We start from the raw sequence: 18,846 nt of genomic DNA, 5'->3' as shown, positions 1-18,846 counted from the left end.
ACTGACATTGTTTTTATTGTTATTATTATTTTTTAATATTACATTATACATTTTTGTTCTCGTATTACTCTACTCCATTATTGTCTTTCCGCAACTTGCCTAATGTATTTAATTCCGATGTTGACACATACGTCATATTGTTGACTTTGTGAACAACACATTCAATAAATAAATAAATTATTAACACTGACATAAACGAATTATTTACACTGACATAAATGAATCATATATACTGAAAATAATGAACAAACATGAATACTGACAATAATGAACAAACATGTATACTGACATTAATGAATCATGTCATGAATGAATGAATGGAGTCATTTAGCTACTGTTGTCTAATATTAATAATATCTATTAAAATTGTCAATTTATTTATAAATTTGCGTTAACAATTTTGTCCACATAACAAATTTCCACACATCTCAAAGCAAAATATCTATTAGGGTTAATTTAACCCGACGGCACTAGATGCTCCGCTAACCTTGGCAAAATAAACTTTTTCTGCAAATGAATAATTTTACAACATTAGGAACATTGTTTTTTTTTAAACTGAGTTATGGACAGTGACTGGACACGCAAATATTTTATTTATAACCAAATTTTTACCTAATAACAAATGTTGGGCATTAAATACTGATTTCAACATTCCATTATTCCTTGTTCAGAAAACTACGTTAACGCTAACGCAGAATTTTCTCCGCCAAACTGATGGAAGTATTTTGTTGAAATAAAATAAAATACAAGCAGCATTCTAGGAAATTATTAACTATTTTTGATTTACTCACAATAGTCTATTAGGTTAGAAACCATTGTTTGTTGGTTGGCTCGCGTACCAAACTGAACTTCATCCATCAAGCGTAACATTCATATAATCACAATTAATAATAAAACTTGTTAAAAGCGTGTCAATTAAAGCACTTTGAGCTAAAATTATAATAAATGAGGACTATTAGTTAACATAATAAGGTGTGCAGTCATTACTTATTTCATTGGAAAATCACCGTTAACGGCAGTGCTATTTCTTGTGTTTAATAGTTTACAATGTAAACAAAGATGTTACGTTGGTTGTTCTGTAGTAAGCGTGGTCTTTCAAAAAGCATTACCTAATTAAATATTTCAATTATTTGGGTAGAAATGCCATTTTTTTATTTAATACAATGCAGATAGGGAAATAGCGGTAATGGATAAAAGCCCATGTGTACTAAGGAACACGACTACATTGTTTTCTACCCTGATTTGAGCAAATTAGATAACGGTATCCTAAATTAACTAGCGCTACTGTTACCTATGTTGACGAGATAAACAAAGCATAAAATCATAGCATAATTACGACTTAGAAGTTAAAAAGCACCGTGCTACAGATATTGTTTTGACCAAGGCTTAGTGAAATGAAATAGATTAATTTACAATAATTTACAAATTTAATGATAATTCTTACCTTAAGCGTTTTATATTTAAATAATATTAAGTTTTAGCAACTAAAAATACTAAAATTAGACCAAATTACTTTCCAAAAGCTTCATAAAGTTCATAAACGCTATTTAAGGCGACGATTTAGACTCAGTATTTTAATGGCGTTGCCGACTTGCCGTTTTAACGTCAACAAAGATAGTATTCTCTTTGACGTCACCGTTAAAGCCGTCTTATTGCGCTCTCTATAGGCCATTTCATCCATAAAGCATTATGAAGAAACTTTCAAATTATTATGAGGCAACTAAGCGTTAAAAAAGGCCAATTTTAATCGTGCTGATATTTTCTAGTAAATTAGTGTATCCATGATATAAAATCACAAATCGAGTTATGTTCTAAATGTTTTCAAAATTAATACTTAAACTTAATTATTTGCCATGAAAATCGCTTAGCGGAATGAGAAATGTTGTACCTTTCATTTAAGACCGCTCCCAAAACTAACAAACGTATAGTTTTTCTAACATCGGAGCCAACGGATCGTTTTTTTCAGAAAATTTCCCATGTTATTTCTATGGGAAAAATTCCGGTTTTTCAACAAAAGGTGTGATGAATTTAATGGAAATGAAACCCACCCTTAGCAACTTTATTTTTTATGAGAAAAACTAATGGATGGATCTTTTTGAAATTTTAACCACATATTTAGGGCCCGAATTGTAGTTCTGTGGAATTTTTTCAAAACATTAAACTTAATACAAAAAAAGTTACATCCAATCAAAAAACCACCCTTATATATTAAGGGCAGTATGAAGTCTTATCTAAGAGAGCTACCGTTCTCTCAGAATACCGTTAACCATTTTTTAATCTTCACTCTATTTTAAGATGTACAGAAACTGTTCCTAGAAATTGTTTGTAAAATCGAAAGTAACAATACTGAAGGTGTAAAGCATAAGAGAAACTTGATGAAATTTTAATAGTGTACGTTATTATAAGTGTATTGGTTTACATTCATTCACTTTAGAAACTCAACGTAAACGAGTTAAAATCATGTAATTTTCCGACGATTCAGACCGAGAAGATTTTACGCCAGTTTCAAGGAAGAAAACGAGAACAAGCCTTCTCGGCGAGCTAACTGAGAGTTCATCAGATGATGATTTTGATGGGGAAGTACGAGCTGGAAGCAATAATAGTAAGTATTTGATTTACTGTGCTATTAATAAAAAACAATTATTTATTTACGTTTTTGTAGACAATGTATTTACAGAACCAATTGCGCTTTCTGTTCAATCCGAAACGAATAAAGCATCCATGCATTCCTTACCTGCTGAACCATCCTTGCAAACCATGCCTATTGATCCATCCTTGCAAACCATGCCTATTGATCCATCCTTGCAAACCATGCCTATTGATCCATCCTTGCAAACCATGCCTATTGATCCATCCTTGCAAACCATGCCTATTGATCCATCCTTGCAAACCATGCCTATTGATCCATCCTTGCAAACCATGCCTATTGATCCATCCTTGCAAACCATGCCTATTGAACCGTACCAACAGAACCAGACTTGGCTTCAGACCAATCAGTCTCCTCCCTCAAAACGGTGCAGTGGGAAAGGGGAGTTAATGCCTCTTTGCACCATGCCGGTTTGTACAGGGCATTTCCAGACACAAATCCTGTTTTACGTAGATTTGATTTGTATATGCGTAATGAAGAGCAAAACGAAAGTGAAAGTAAGTAACTTATAATAATTTCAAAAGTAATATAAAAAACTAATATAATTTTTAAGGATCCCGCCGAAATATGGTACGCCATATGGCTAAGCTATTCTTTTCTTTTGGCTACCAAGGCAAATTCCGATTCATTGGATGTAAAATATTTAAAAAACAAAGAAGGAATAAGGACCTTTGTCCAATTACATCGAGAACAAGGAGTATGTTATTTTATTGCGGTTGTTTGTTTTGCATGTTTATTTATATATTTTGTTTTGTAGATGGCCGCGGACGGGATCAAAAACATATGGAGTGCCCTACAACGTTTTTTAACGTTCGCAAGAACAGGGACAACAGTTCAAAGTGAAGGTATGTTACTCAACTCTAGATATTCTTTCCAAAAACGACTCATTTGGTTTTAGACCCTGATTTTTACATCTACCTCACGCATTTGCAAGACTGCGTGAGTGCTTGGAAACGAGGAAACAGTAGGGCGATTTCCAACTAGTTGGCACAAAAACGTTTCAATTTAGTGGTGCACGGAGACGGAGCCCAAAAAATTGTGTACACTTTAAAATTTTTCCTGAAGGAGCCATTAAAGAGAACAATGGAAAAACACTTGGAAATTTTAGAGGAAAAATATGTCAAATCCTCTTTTGTGCAGTTGACGAGGTAATTTTCAATAAACATATTGAAGTTCTCGAATTTTTTATATTTGAAAGGCCTTAAGAGTGATTTCGTCTCGACTTATGAAAGTCACTCCCGACAAATGAAAGAGGCATTGGTGAAAGAAACCTTATCACTCTTTTAGTAAAACATTATTTCGCGAGAGTGAGATATTGTAATTCACGTGCATGAAACTCTCAAGCCACAAGTGCTAACAAGTCACTCATTCTTGTCTCACTCTTTCGGCGCGAGAGACTTCTTTAAGAGAGACGAAAAATCTTTCGCAATGCGAGTGACACTCGCGATTTGCCATCACTCCTTAAGCCTTGGTGTAGAGGGACATTGACCTTGCCCATCAGCCCGCCCCTTTCTCAACGCTAAGCCTTGGTCCCATAAGCGGCCTTAAATGAACGAGTACTCAATACTTTAGGCTCTAGAATACAAATCCAATTATGAACTTTTCGAAAAGAAGGCAAAACATTTGACATCAGAAAAAGCTGTTACAATTCCGAGTGAGAAGGTTGTCAGTATACCAAAATCACTTGACGATGCTGAAGATGATTTAGACGACATCGTTCTGTTTCAAACACCGGCTTATGACCTCGCCGAATACGCTTACATAAATGGTAATTACGTTGAAACTTGAAAGTGATCACGAAAATGATTCGGAATTTGGTGTGACGAAAAATATGTCAAAGGTTGGCAAGAAAGGTAATGGAACGGTGAAGAAATCCAGGAAGTCGCAAGAAAATTCATCTGTCCCGTCAACCCAAGAACAAATCGACAATTTAAACGAAAAGATAGCGAAAGCTGAGAATTTTAAGTTAAACATCGAATAGAATGATGAAAACAGTTCCCGTAGATACTATAACAAATTTCTATGGATCGGACTTTGACAAAAACCGCCTGTTGTTACACAGAGACATGCTTCTAGATGCTGCGACGTCTGAAAAAAAGACGCTTTGTCATGTAGCTGATGTCATTTCGTTTTTACTTGAGCGCGAATCGCTTAAGACCATGCTTTCAGACTAAGCTTTTAAGAGTTTTGCTAACGTTACCGGTAAGCTCTGCCACTGCAGAAAGATCTTTTAGCGCTTTAAAAAGGCCAAAAACATATTTACGAAACACTGTGGGCCAACTGAGGTTAAACAACTTGGCTATGATACACATTTATAAAGGTTTGGCTGACAACATTCCCCTTAATATTCTAGTGAATAATTTTATCGATAAAAGCGATATTAGGAAAAATACATTCCATAAAACAAATATTTAGCGCATCAATTTTTGGCAAGCAGCATGACGATTTTAAATGCCGCATTTGCGATCGGAAATTTAAGATAAAATATACGTTGGAAAGACACATCCGCTCTTAAAGTTCCAGAAATTTTTTAAATAGCGTTTGTGCGTCTGCTTTTGGAACTTTCACTAGTCCCAAAGACATTTTTTTCTTTTGGGGGCTGTTTTGACTATTTTCACCAGATCCTCCAGATTAACGTTATCAAAAATGTTTCGTTTCTTTGACTTTGAAAGACTTTTTTTTCATTTGCGACTGCTTTGACTAGATCCTTCTGATTATCGTTTTCAAAAACGTTTAGTTTCTTTAATACTGAATTTGAAAGACGTTTTTGTTCTTTTGCGTCTTTTTTGGCTGAACTTGTGACTATTTCGATTTGGTCCTCGTGATTTTCGTTTTCAAAAAGGTTTGGTTTCTTTAATATTAATTTTGATGTGACTATTTCAACTGGGTCATCATCCTTTTGAAAAAGTTTTCGTTTTTTTAAGGTTGGTTTTAAAACAGATTTTTCTTCTTTTGAGGCTTTTTTGACTGAGATACTTTGTTTCGAATTTATTTTGTTTGAATTGGATCAGAAGTTTTCCTTTTATTTGTACTTTTTGTGTTTGATTTTTCTACCTTATTTGACCCCGATGAAATGGTATACAGCTGGTCTCTTAATAGTTGGCCTCCTTGGCCACGGTCTTTGTTTTTCCTGTTTTTTATATCACATTTAGCTAAGATTATATCGTTTAAAAGTGCATGGTCCATCTTCCTTAAGTGTACAATTCTAAATTCTTCCAGAACCTCTTGTGGGAAGCAGCATTTCTCAAAATCTTTTATTGATAACACAGCTGAATAAAACATTTCTTTCAAAGTTTCATTACATTTAAGAAGATTCATTGTGTTTTCTAAAACAGAACAAATTATTAGTAAAAAGCTATGACTATCAGTTTCTAACAAACTTACTTATGACATTCCTCTCGGCCATTTTGCTAATACTTCTGTAATGGGCAGCAATGATATTAGCTACTTCATTTGCATACTGAACAAGTGATTCATGCAAGAACTACATGCCACCATTGTCTCTGTTATGCATTGCTTTTGGTATTGTATTGGCAGATTTAATGGGATCACAAAGTAGCTGAGAAATTTTTAAAAGATGTGAGGCTTTATTGACTTGGGAGAAAGAGAGGTTTGAATTGTTCATTCGCGCCTTATTAACTTTAATAATTTCCCCAAGGGTTCCTCCCCCTAATCTGTAAGCTGCGTCTAGAATGTCTGTTTCTTTGTGCCTCAAAGATACATTTTCAATATTTGCACCAGATAAGAGCTCAGATTGTACATTTGTTTGTTGTTGGTTATAGCAATCAAAAATTGCATGCCCCATCCAATTCAAAATGATCACTATGTCCTCAATGACTCCGTCAGATTTAGAATTAAAATTTTTCCGCACAATTTCTATTATTTCCGCTTGACTTGATTGACTCTGATCTTCACTTTTGTCAAACCCAAAGGCTAAAGATATCACATCAGTTCTCCACTGTTGCCAAGAATTTAATAACAATCCATAGTTTTCATTAACTGTGTTAACTTCTTTCATCTTCATTAACTCGAAAAACATTATCTGCGATACTTTTTCTAGTTTACCTGTTGTTCTTAATTTGGAAAACAACTCATAACGATTTTTGTAATTGGAAATCACTTTCAATTCCTCCTTAGAATGTTTTAATATATCGTTTAGGTCCATTTCAACTTCTAAAATTTAATGTAATCATAAAGAATATTATACTTTAATAATTAGACTATTATTAAGTTTAAAATATATAAATAAAATACATACTGAACAACGTTTTCGGTCAGAGATCAGAGAACCAACATAAACAAGAGCAGACGAACTTTAGAAAATAGTTCAGTTTGTCATGTGATCTATGTGTTCCTCCGCGGTTTCCCGTCAAAAAGTGTGGTTAATGCGAGGCGCGAAAAATCACGTAAAGTGACGCCTCAAAAAATACATAGAGAAACCTACTTTCCCCTATTTACTTCTGCTCCATGGTTATTGGTCCCCATAATAGGACTCGAAGAGAGTACCCTAGAATTTCGGTTTATGACAGATTTTTTAAGGCTAGATGTACCATTGAAAGGTGTAATGGATGTCTAAAGCAACGCTTTCGGTGTTTGCTAAAGGCTAGGGCTCTCCATTACAATCCGAAATTCGCGGCACAAATCACTATGGCATGTGTTGTTTTACATAACATGTGTATGGCGAATGGGCTGTGGGAAGACATTGACGTAGAAGACGAAGATGCCCCATATGTGTTAGCGTGTTACTATAGAAGATGGAAATTAAGAAAAATAACAAAACAGAAATTTAATGCTCGTCGTTCGCTCGGAAAACTTTATTCTTTCAATTAACACCTGTTTATTTTGTTATAAATATGACAAAAATAATACAATAAAGACAACGAATGTTGGAGAACTTTGAATACACTTATCTAAACTTAACATCCTTCGTAAAGTTTTTATTTAATTAAATCCTTAATAATTTCTTATCACATTATACAAGCCGTCGATATATTGTATTTAAATACGGAACTTTTTGTAATAAAATGGTAAGCGCAAAATGACTAACAACGGTAGTACGTAGACGAAAGCCACTTAAATTCACTCGTGGCTCGGGGCCAAGCGTCCGAGTTAAATTTCACCTTCAAGGAAATGGTTAACACCATACAAGTCATGCACAACATGTACTTTAATGATATGGTATGCAGGGAGGGAAGGGGTGTCGTGGAGGTACATCTCCTATACTTCTCGAATGTAAGAAAACTGAATGAAAAATTCTGCAAATGCGGTGGGGTGATGGACGTGAGTTATACAAGAATCTTTTATTTATAGATAAAGAGAATGAAAATGTAATAAATAAGTGGGTGTGCGTGCTGTTAGGTGCAGCTATGGGATCCGAGAACCTCCACTGAGAACCGAGCGCGGGGGGAGATGTTTCTAAACCTTTTCGTGGAATCGATGGATGTAACAACATCGTCCCCATCCGGAGTTCCTGTTGCACCTCCCCAACTTCAGGAATTCGCAGTCACCGTACCATCAATGGCACCACCACCAACTCTGCCGCCACCACTAAGACGGTATAGGGGTCAAAAGAGGCTCAGTTTCCAACAACCAACGGAGGATACTAGACCATCCCTAGAGGATGGATTGGTGGACGGTGACGGTATTTCAAGTTTATTTTGAAGAAAAATGAAATAAAAAAAAATTTAAGAAAATAAAATATTTTCCCAATTGGATAAAAAATTACTAATTGTATATTTGCTTGAAGCGAAGCATACATTTTCTTTTCTTATTTAATTGCTGTTAAATATGCAAAGTTATCATAATATTATTGCAATAGGTATTACTAGTTTTTGAAAGACCACCTTTTAGACATTATTAACAGGAAATATATTACTAGCAAACTGCAGACGAAGCCCCAAAAAAATTGGCAATGTATACCATAACTACAAAGTAATTGCTAAATGGGACATATTTCTTGGGCCAGTTCCGAACCAACGAAATTTTAATATATATAGTTTTTTAAAAAAATAGTCCAATTCTATTGACCTTATGGCAGTAGTAGATGCTAACTACATATTTATAATCAATGATGTTGGGGGATTCAAAAATAATTATAAAAAACTAAGATTAATTGAAAGTAAATAAAAATTACGGTCGCTATACGAGGTCCAGGTTTACCTCCAGAAAAATAATACAGCTAACCTAACCAGGGAATATTTCTCTTTTGCCCGAGAGCCAATCTCAGTTTTCCCTTAGGAGTTTATCTCCCAAGCCTATAAACTACTAAACCGTATAATTTTGATAGCCGAGGGAGGACGGGGGAGATCGATCGACCGATCTATTTTGATCCACCATGGGCGCAAAACCAAAACCACGGAAAGGAAGGACCCAGTCAACACTGGAAAAAGAAAATTGTGATAACCCCTGTTAAACATTTAAGGTTTGTTCCTCTTATTATTCTCACTGGATTTAAACAGTCTTTTCATTTCACTTGTTTAATGGCCCTCGGGTATCTGTTCCCTTATCTAGAAATTATCTATGGAGGGTTACAACGTGATATTTATTCATTAGTTACGAGCTAATGTTAACAAAACTCAATTTGGTTAGTCTAAGCATAAGGGTCATGTTTTTCGCCGCGAAAACGAAAAAAGGGCGTTAGAGGATTGTACCAACCGCCCTGTGAAAGGACTTCATACGAAAATTGCCCGGAAATCTGTTGATGAATAAAAAATGCGTACTAAAGTAGTTTTGATGATGGCCAAAGATGGTGAAGGTTTCCGAGGTATGATGGAGACTGCTGCTACAGATGTTAACATTCCAAGTCGTCGAACCATGATTAGGGACATAGAGATTGTCTACAACAACCTTCAGCCACGATTAAAGGTACGACTTTTCAGATAAAAATGTGTGCTTCGATTAATCTTTCATAATTTCTAGAATATCTTCCAATTTTTAGGGGGCAAACAACTGCACTTAACGCTTGGTTTGTGGAGTAGTAGGATGAAGGAGTCCGTGCTTGGTGTGAGGAAGTAGTACATTGATGAAAATTTTTATTTTCAAAACCAACTGGTCTCTTTTGTCCATTTTCCCGAGGATCATACTGGTGTAAACTTTTTAAAGAATGAACAACCAATTGACTTGTAGCGAGGGGAAGGACAAGAATCAGACTTTGTAGATGAGGAGGACTCTCATGTCGAAGATAGTGACATTGATTTTCCGCAAACCAATTGGAAAGGGAAGCGATGTGTTGCTCACTCACTGCAACTTGTAGTAAATGCATCCTTGAAAAAATTCAAAAAATAAATCCAACAGAATGAGCACAAAGGTAAACCAATTGATAAATTGGCCTCGTCGCTCCCCAAAAGTGGACATTCTCCTTCAAATCACGGTCACCACGAAAAAAAACCTTAAACTAGTTGGCTTGACAAGGTGGAAGTCTTTCTTCAACGCTGAGGAGAGGCTTTAGATTGTAAATGTTTTAATTATATATACTTAATTATTGTTTTCCCGTGAGTGACTGTTTTTTTTCTTTCTTTTCTTTTAACCTGACATGTAAGAAGTGTTAAAAATAACAATTAATTAAGCAAACCTCTGAAGGATTGCCATTACCAAAACACAATGATATTCATATCCTCAAGGAAATGCACGCTTTGCTGGAGCCGTTTAAGGCTGCAACCGATATTTTCCAATCAGCAAGCCCAGTAGCCTCTTTGGTTATCCCATAGCTTTTGCTTTGTTTCGAAAAGACGCCATGTCCTTATCTTGTGGATTTAAAGGATAAACTTTTGCAGCACATGGCAAAGCGTTTTGCAGAAGAGGTTGTTGATGAAGATTATGTGATTGCTTCCCTTCTGAACTTCAGAGTGAAATCCTCCGTATTCAAAGGTATACTTCGATTAGTTTTGTTGTATTGAGATTATAACAACTGAAAGCATCTACCATAATTTCAAGCCCGTACAGCAATTCAGAGTGGAAAGACTCTTTTCATTATTTAAGTGCCCGGACGAAGCAATAGCGTTGGAAATAATAACGCGAAAACTGGATGTTATGCTTCTAAGCAAAGATCTTAATGAGGTCCGAGATGTCTTCACTGAACGTATGAATAGGAATATTAAGCCTATGACTGTTTCTTATATTGAGAAACACAAAGATTGGGATGCCCGTATTCCTTAGTTGGGATTCGCCTTAAGGTCGGCTGAAAACAGCTTGACTGGGTTGACGCCCGCGGCGATGAATTTCAGTAGGGAGCTCTGCGCTTCGATAGATTGGCAATTCGAACCGGTAAATATTTACCAGAACCAAAGCCCAGATCTGTATGCCGAAAGACTGAAAGTTAGGCTGCATGACGTCATCGATCATGCAAAGCTTAATATGCAGGAGTCGAAGCTGAAGCAGAAACTGCACTACAACAAGCGTCGGAGACACGTGTATTTTCGACGACCTTGTTTTGCGCCGTACGCACTTTCCGATGCGAGTCGTGGTTTCACTTCTTCACTCGCGAAAAAAAAAAAGACGGCCCATTCGTCGTACAGGAAAGAACTACTCCGTTGTCGTACAGCTTGGAGGACGAAACTACACAAAAATTCGTTGGTATCCCTCACGTTTTAAACCTGAAACGGTACACTCCACCTTGGACGGGAGACTCTCAGCAGGATAGAAAAATCGCCGGTGAATATTCACCTGCCGATATAGCTAATCCTAAAAATAATGAATTTTATAAATGTAAAGGACGATATTTTGGAAAGTGTCAAATTATTCCTGGATTTGATAAATGTGAAGGAGGATATTTCAGAAAAGGCGTCAAATTATCCCTGGATTTGATAAATGTGAAGGACAAAATTTTGAAAAAGGCGTCAAATTATTCTTGAATTTGGTAAATGTAAAGGACGATATTTTGGAAAAGGTGTTTACATTTATCAAATTGCCGAAAAATAAGCACTCTTTCCAAAATATTGTTGCAATGACTTCCAAAATGTTGATGTTGACGTTTGTTAATTGACCAATAGTTTGTCGGTCTTTCCAAAATACTGCTGAAATAAATTGACACCTTTTCCAAAATATTGTTGAATTAAATTGACGCCTTTTCCAAAATATTTTTGAAATAAATTGACGCCTTTTCCAATATATTGTTGAAATAAATTGACTCCTTTTTGTTGGGGTTATGGTTGTGTAGCAAGAAAAGAAGACACTGTCGCGTAGAAAACAAACTAACGAAATTTATTGAATTTAAATTATGACATAGCTAATCGAAAAGAGATAACGGACTGAACCAGTTTTTACACAGTAAAAGCTACTTATACAGACATTAAAAAACATGAGTGTGAAGGTTTTTGTTATTAAGAAAAAACCTATCTTCAGCGTTGTTATTTTTTAACTATTTTCAACACTCGCCCTCGACGAAGACATCATGGTATGCATGCAGGCTTAATTTCTGACGTAATCGTGTGAAGACTTCAGGTGATAATGGCTTCGTGAATATGTCCGCTAGTTGGTCGTTGCTTGATATGTAATTGACTTCAATTCGACCATCTTGAACCAGCTCTCTGACGAAAAATTGCCGAACGTTTATGTGCTTCGTTCGCGGGTGAAACTCAGGATTCAGAATCAATTTAATGGCTCCGGCGTTGTCAATGCGCAAGATTGGGACCTCGTTCTTGCTGTTACCCAGGAAGGAATTGATGTTTCAAATCCAGACGATATCTTTAGCTGCTTCTGTAGCGGCGATCAGTTCTGCCTCAGTGGTAGACAAAGCAACAGATTGTTGCTTTCGACTGGCCCATGTGACTGGCGTTGAACCCATCAAACAGACAACTCCTGAAGTTGAGCGTCTAGTTTTCTCGCAGCCAGCATAGTCAGCGTCACAGAAAGGGAAGAGTTGTGTAGTGTCACTGGATTTAAATAAAAGGCCCAAAGTTGTAGTTCCTCGGAGATAGCGGAAAATTCGTTTCACCGAATTTTAATCTGCAAAAGTCGGGTTTGCCATCGCTTGAGAGGCTCTATTTACAGCAAACTCTATGTCGGGTCGAGTGCCTAGCGCAGCATACCGGAGACTTCCAATGGCGGACACATAAACAGTTGGAGTCTCGACCTTCTTTTGACCATCGTCGTTTATATCTTGAAACGCAGCCGGTGTATTTACTGCTTTACAATCCCGCATGTTAAATCTTTCCAGGACTTTCTCGAGATAGGCATTCTGGTGAAGGAAGATGGAACCGTTTTTCGTGAAGTCGACTTTCAGGCCGAGATATATTGAAGCGGCACCCGTAGTAATCTCGAACTCCTTGGTAAATTGGCGTAGAAATTCTTCTACATCGGAATCAGTAGATCCAGCAATGAGACCGTCGTCGACATAGAGAATGATGACAAGAAAGACCTCTCCAGAAGATTAAGCGTAAAGGCAATGGTCTCCATCTGCACGTTTAAAACCGTACTTCCGTATGACAATATCAACTCGCTCATTCCAGCAACGTGGCGATTGTTTAAGTCCATACAAGCTTTTCCAAAGCCTCCAAACTTTCCCGCTGTGATCATCGAATCCGTCTGGCTGACGGATATATATTTCTTCGGATAAATCGCCATGTAGGAAAGCTGTCTTTACATCAAACTGCTTTAAATGCAATTTCTTCTGGACAACGATGCTGAGAAATATTCTCAAAGTCTCGAAACGAGCGACAGGAGCAAAAGTGTCTTCATAGTCGATCCCTTCCTGCTGCACATAGCCTTTTGCTACGACTCTCGCTTTGTATTTAAGAATCGTGCCATCCTCACCAGTCTTTATGCGGAAACTCCATCTGTTTCCGATGATTTTGCAGCCTTTAGGGGGATATACCAGTGAATAGACTTGGTGTTTCTCCACAGATGATAGTTCTATGTCTCTTCCCATTTCAAGGAGTCAGTGCTGGAACGAGCCTGTTCGACAGTACTTGGAACAGCATCGCACATCAGAGCCACATCGTTATCCGGCAGGCTGGTGCAACAAGTGTTTTTACGTGTCTTCAACTTGGCACGATTTCAAAGGACTGGACCGGTAACTTCGACTGGAGATATAACAGGATCGTCAGCGATTTCCTCGGTTTTAGCGGTCTCATCTTCGTCATCCGATAGCTCTGATACTGTGTCGCCCTTGTTGGAGACTTCCTGCAACGAGACCCATGTATCCAAGATGCACTTCTCGGAACTGAATTTGACGTCTCTGGATCGTAGAACATCGTTTAGCTCCGGAAAGTATACTCGATAACCATCTGCATTGTCTTCATAACCGACAAGGACACCCTTGAGGCTTTCTTGGATAGCTTCTTCCTCTTCTCCTTCGGGATATGGACATAGCAATCAGTCCCATAAACTCGCAAGTGCTTTAGTGACGGATTTGGTTTGCCAGTCCATAACTCATACGGTGTTTTACCAACCACACGAGTAGGAGCGGTGCGATTGAGGATGCACGTCGCCGTGTTGACAGCCTTGGCCCATAGCTTGGGAGGTATATCCGGTTTTGAGTGGAGCATGGCACGAACTGACTCCATAATTGTCCGGTTCTCTCGTTCTGCAACTCCATTTTGCTGAGGAGTGTAAGGCATTGACGAGCCGATTTCTTGCGTCGCTATCTGTCGGAATGCCTCATTTACATATAAGGTACCATTGTCAAATACGAGTTCTCGTACGGTATGATCGTAATTCTTGCAGAACGCAAGAAAATCCTTAAGGCGTTCAATAACTTCAGACTTCTTTTCCAAGAAATGCGTGATACGGATACCGGAGTATTCGTCTTTGAATAGAAGATAGTAGAGTTTTCCCTTCATTGACGGCGTTGGCGAGGGCCCCCAAAGATCAGAGTGAATTCTTTCTCCTGGTGTTTTAGCCTTATTCAAACGAGTGCCAAAACTATGAGGGGTCATCTTCCCATATATGCAGCCTTCACACAACTTGCCAGCTGCTTTTTCGATGACCTCGTAACCGAGCTTCTTCAGAGTAGCCGCTACATTTCGCTTATCCTGATGAGCAAAACGTTCAAGACATACTTATAAATCCGTTTTCCTTTCACTTCCTGGATTAGCGGTATGGTGTACAGAACTTAGGGGCTGCTCTACTGTGATATCCAACCGGAACAAGGACTCGACTTTGCCCGGAAGACGGAGACGTCTCTTTCCCTTCACGTTCTCATACAGGCATCATGACGTCGCCGTAGCTTGAAATTCCAAATTTCCATTTCGGTTCATGGCACTTTTCAGAGAGAAGATATTACAAGCAAAACCACTGATATGCCAAATTTTGTGGATGATCTCATATCGTACAGTGTCTTCCATCATAAAGCTTATGCGGATATCTCCCTCACCGTCTGCTGTCATCCGTTCTTTATTTCCAACTTGTAAGGTAGCTGGATTTTCGATCTTCCTGAACGTGATAAACTTGGTTCCGTCATTCGTTACGTGATGGGCGGCTCCTGAATCGAAATACCAAACAGGTCAGGGTTGGCACGCTGGTACCCAGTCCGGTTTTATCCACCTGGATTAAACCGGTTTAAACCACGTTGAAAAATCCAGTGGATTTTTGAAAAAACATAATAACAGATTAAGCGCAGGCACCATAAGGTGAGATGGAAGGAAAACTTTCACCCACATGTCTTTACCACTTTATTTCATCGAAATGGTCTCACTGCCCCACCTGAAGCTCGTGAGACTGAGTTGATGTTCTTTAGACACTGACTCAAGGTTATTTCTTTGAATATCTTTGCTGGTCTCAATCCAAAGACGCTCTCACCCTTTGAACACGCCAGTCTAAAGTGTCTGTTATTTCGGTGGAGAAGTTGAATATATTTCTTGATCTGTCTATCGAAGTCTTGTTGTGGTTTTTTTTATAATGCTGATGATCATCGTATTTTTGAGCTGTGTAGGTTTAATCTTTTACTATACTGGTAATAGCTATGATGAATTATCTTTCTGTTGAAGCTTAGCAGTTGGCACGTGTTGATACGATACGCATGTAGTTGCACGAAATTTGTCTTTAAATTGTATGTTTCAAACTTGAAAATATACACTGCTTGTAGTATTTATGTCGAAATAATTTTAATCTTCGTTATATTAGTTATGTAAAGGGGCGGGGGTTGAAAGAAAACTTTACAATTTACTGGCAATTATATGTTCATTTAAATGTAAGATTTTGAGGGTCTATTTTTAAAATTTTGTCACGCAACTCTTAATTTTAAGTTTGGAAACAGTGCTGCTAGAACATGGCAATTATTGTTTTGCGCGTGGGTTACCAAAGGGACAATGAAAAGGTTATTAATTTTTGGGGAAAAAAAATATTCCAGAAGGCTTTGCAAATTGTACCCCTGTTGGATTTACGCAATGCAACCTGCCACGCAGACTACCCCAGCTGGTCAGAAACACAAAGAGACTATGCAAAACTTCCTGGAATATTAATTGGAAAAATTGTTTAGTTGTTTTAATTACAAGGGTAATGTCTATATATATTGGTAACCACAATTTGGGAAATAATTTTGACACTTTATAAAAACAAATTATACAACAATAGTTTGATATTAGTTATAGGACAAATTAATAAGTTCATATGGCTTTTTTAAGCCTAACTATTAAATAGTTTAAAAATCAATTTTTTTAAGTGGTATCGGATTGGGTCGGGTACACATTATTGATAAGTTATAGAAAGAAAAGGTTATATTAATAGATAATATTTAAACATAAAATCTTTGCTAATCTTTGATATTGTAACAGGATAATATTAGATTAGATTAATTTAATTTAATGTTGTTGAATGGTTTTAAATTGTTAATGTAATAAATTTATGGCCGTCTTAATTTTAAACCAGTTGGGAAAGCCAAAATATTACCTCTCCGAGTGGAGATGACTATCACTACCCCTTAAACAACCTAAATATATGCATCTATCGCTTTTTTTAATTCTTTGCAAGTGCAGGAATTCAATTTTAAAATAGTCAATTGTTCAAGCCTTTTCAATATCTCTCAATTGCTGTGGAAACTCTACTCTCTCGCTATACCTCAACCGTATTCTTAGTCTACCAGTATGATTTGTAGCATTTGTCCATATCAAAGCTGAATCATACCTCGCCACACAAAAAGCAAATCTCCCCAAAACATGGAAGCCACAACCCAATCACACATAAGCTAGGCTCCCACTTAACCAAAATAATTATTAAACAGTTAAATACTCACAAAGATTGGCAAAATCAATCTCCTTCAGTAATACGTAGCGCTTAAATATATTATTTTCCGAACAAAATTAATCGTGCAAATTTAACGCTTAACTTCTTCTCTTGAAATTCTATCAAAGAGTGATTCAACTGTTTAAAAAAAGGTTTTTTTCGCAAATAGGGCGCTATCATATCAACCGCAATTCCGTCATATTTAAAAAATATACATTGCCAACACTTTTTTAGACACAATAGTGGAAGTTTTAGCCTCATTTAAAACATGTAAAACAATTATCTCATCTACAAATAGCTTACACATGTCTTTTTTACCAATACCTAGCCGTTTGGATTTTTCTAAAGCAATCTTAGCACCAAAATATTTTTTGATACAAAATAAATGTTCTATATTCTTCATTTTTGAAAATATATTTTTAAGCGTTTTTAATGATTACTCTCTACACCTACACTAATCTTATACAAACAAGGAGTATAAATCCACTAGTGGAAGCGGTGTTTTTATTGAAAATATATATTTTTAAGCGTTTATCATGATTACGCTCTACAGCTACACTAATCTTACACAAACAAGGAGTACTATAAACCCACTACTGGAAGCGGTATTTTTATTCAAACGTAAAACAATTTCGCTTAAGTTTATCATCTCTAGACATCGGTAAAAATGTCTCTATCACTCCTAGGTAACTGTATGCAGAAGATTTTACGGCATTGTAACTCAAATTCACCTGATTATGTTTTAACAAGGTTAAATCTAACTGGGAGTAAGATGAAAGGAGTAGAAGCTTATCTGTCTTAGGAAGTATGAAATTTTATCTTCTCGGTTCGTTAAATCATAAGTTTAAAAGGAAAAAACGCGGAAGGGGAAACCGAGCAGACAAAAGCGATTTTTGGGGGTAGAAGGTTAAGAGCGCCATCTGTCGTCCGTGCCAAAGTTGAACTTCCTCTCGAAACGCAATGAGAAAGTGCATAAAATAATGCCATCAGCTATTTAACTGCGTCGATATATTTAACGACTTGACCCATGACATGCCCTTAACACTGGCTTCTATGAATCCTATTTATTCTTGGATGCTAGGAAACTTGGTATACGTAACAGTCTGTACCAAGTACCCAAGCATCCTTCAATAAACGCCTGGCAACATTGTGGTACGCATGGTACAACTAAAATATAGGATGTGTATTTATCTTTCGACTCACTCAATCGCTTCAACACTTACAGAGAGACGAAGTATTGAAATCCATATTATGTAGTGAAATTAAAGGTTGCGTTTACGCTATATATAAATGTAGTAAAGCTGAATTAAAAAGTAAACACCAAATTTGAAATGTTAATATCAAAAGATGTTCTTGGAATATTGAGATGAAACAGAGCTTTATAGCTACACAACTACTAGAAGAATCGTAATGCCGAAAATTATTTAAAATATTTCCATTTAATATTCTGCAAAAAGGAAATGTTATCGTTTTGTAAGAGATCTTATCATCCTACTCGCTTTATATTAACTTTGATATGCGTGTAGTGTTTCGATTCAGATGTAATCTTCATTACTCGTTCTATATAAACTCTCACTTGTGTCACTTCAAAGAAATAAGTTTATCTTAAATAATTAATTAAATATAAATGATATTAATTATTTTATTCGCCAGTAAATAACTTTAAAAATAGTTAAATCGTTTAAAATAAAGTTGTTCCTATTATCTTTCGAAACTTTGCTAATATTGACGTTCAAAGTGAAGGGTACCCCTCTTGCCCGCTTTCTTCAAATTTCGGGGTATATATACGATTCGTTTCCATTATAATAACAGATAAAAACGCATTCGCGTGAACCGATGGTGGAAGCCCTGCCATTGGGAGGCTAGACGTTTCTCGTAACCCTAGCCGATCGCCGCGTATATCTTGAAACCAATAATAGATAAAAACGCATTCGCGTGAACCGATGGTGGAAGCCCTGCCATTGGGAGGCTAGACGTTTCTCGTAACCCTAGCCGATCGCCGCGTATATCTTGAAACCAAACGATGACGAAGGAAAAGAAGC

The 18,846-nt window shown here is 36.8% G+C and overlaps 1 long non-coding RNA gene across 1 annotated transcript; it reads right to left on the bottom strand.

Moving 5' to 3' along the window:
* Positions 1 to 807: 807 nt before the first annotated feature.
* LOC149668654 (uncharacterized) lies at positions 808 to 1,563 on the bottom strand. The gene is made up of 3 exons (XR_016367907.1): positions 1,445 to 1,563; positions 988 to 1,109; positions 808 to 930 (listed from the first exon to the last, which is right to left on the bottom strand). It is a non-coding gene; the product is annotated as an uncharacterized LOC149668654 (long non-coding RNA).
* Between the last annotated feature and the right edge of the window lie 17,283 nt (positions 1,564 to 18,846).

The sequence above is a fragment of the Phalangium opilio genome, unplaced genomic scaffold (assembly GCF_054372755.1).
Source record: "Phalangium opilio isolate 3A_F unplaced genomic scaffold, DU_Popi_V2 ptg000055l_1, whole genome shotgun sequence".
NCBI classification, from domain to species: domain Eukaryota; kingdom Metazoa; phylum Arthropoda; class Arachnida; order Opiliones; family Phalangiidae; genus Phalangium; species Phalangium opilio.
This window is presented reverse-complemented; position numbering and strand designations above follow the sequence as displayed.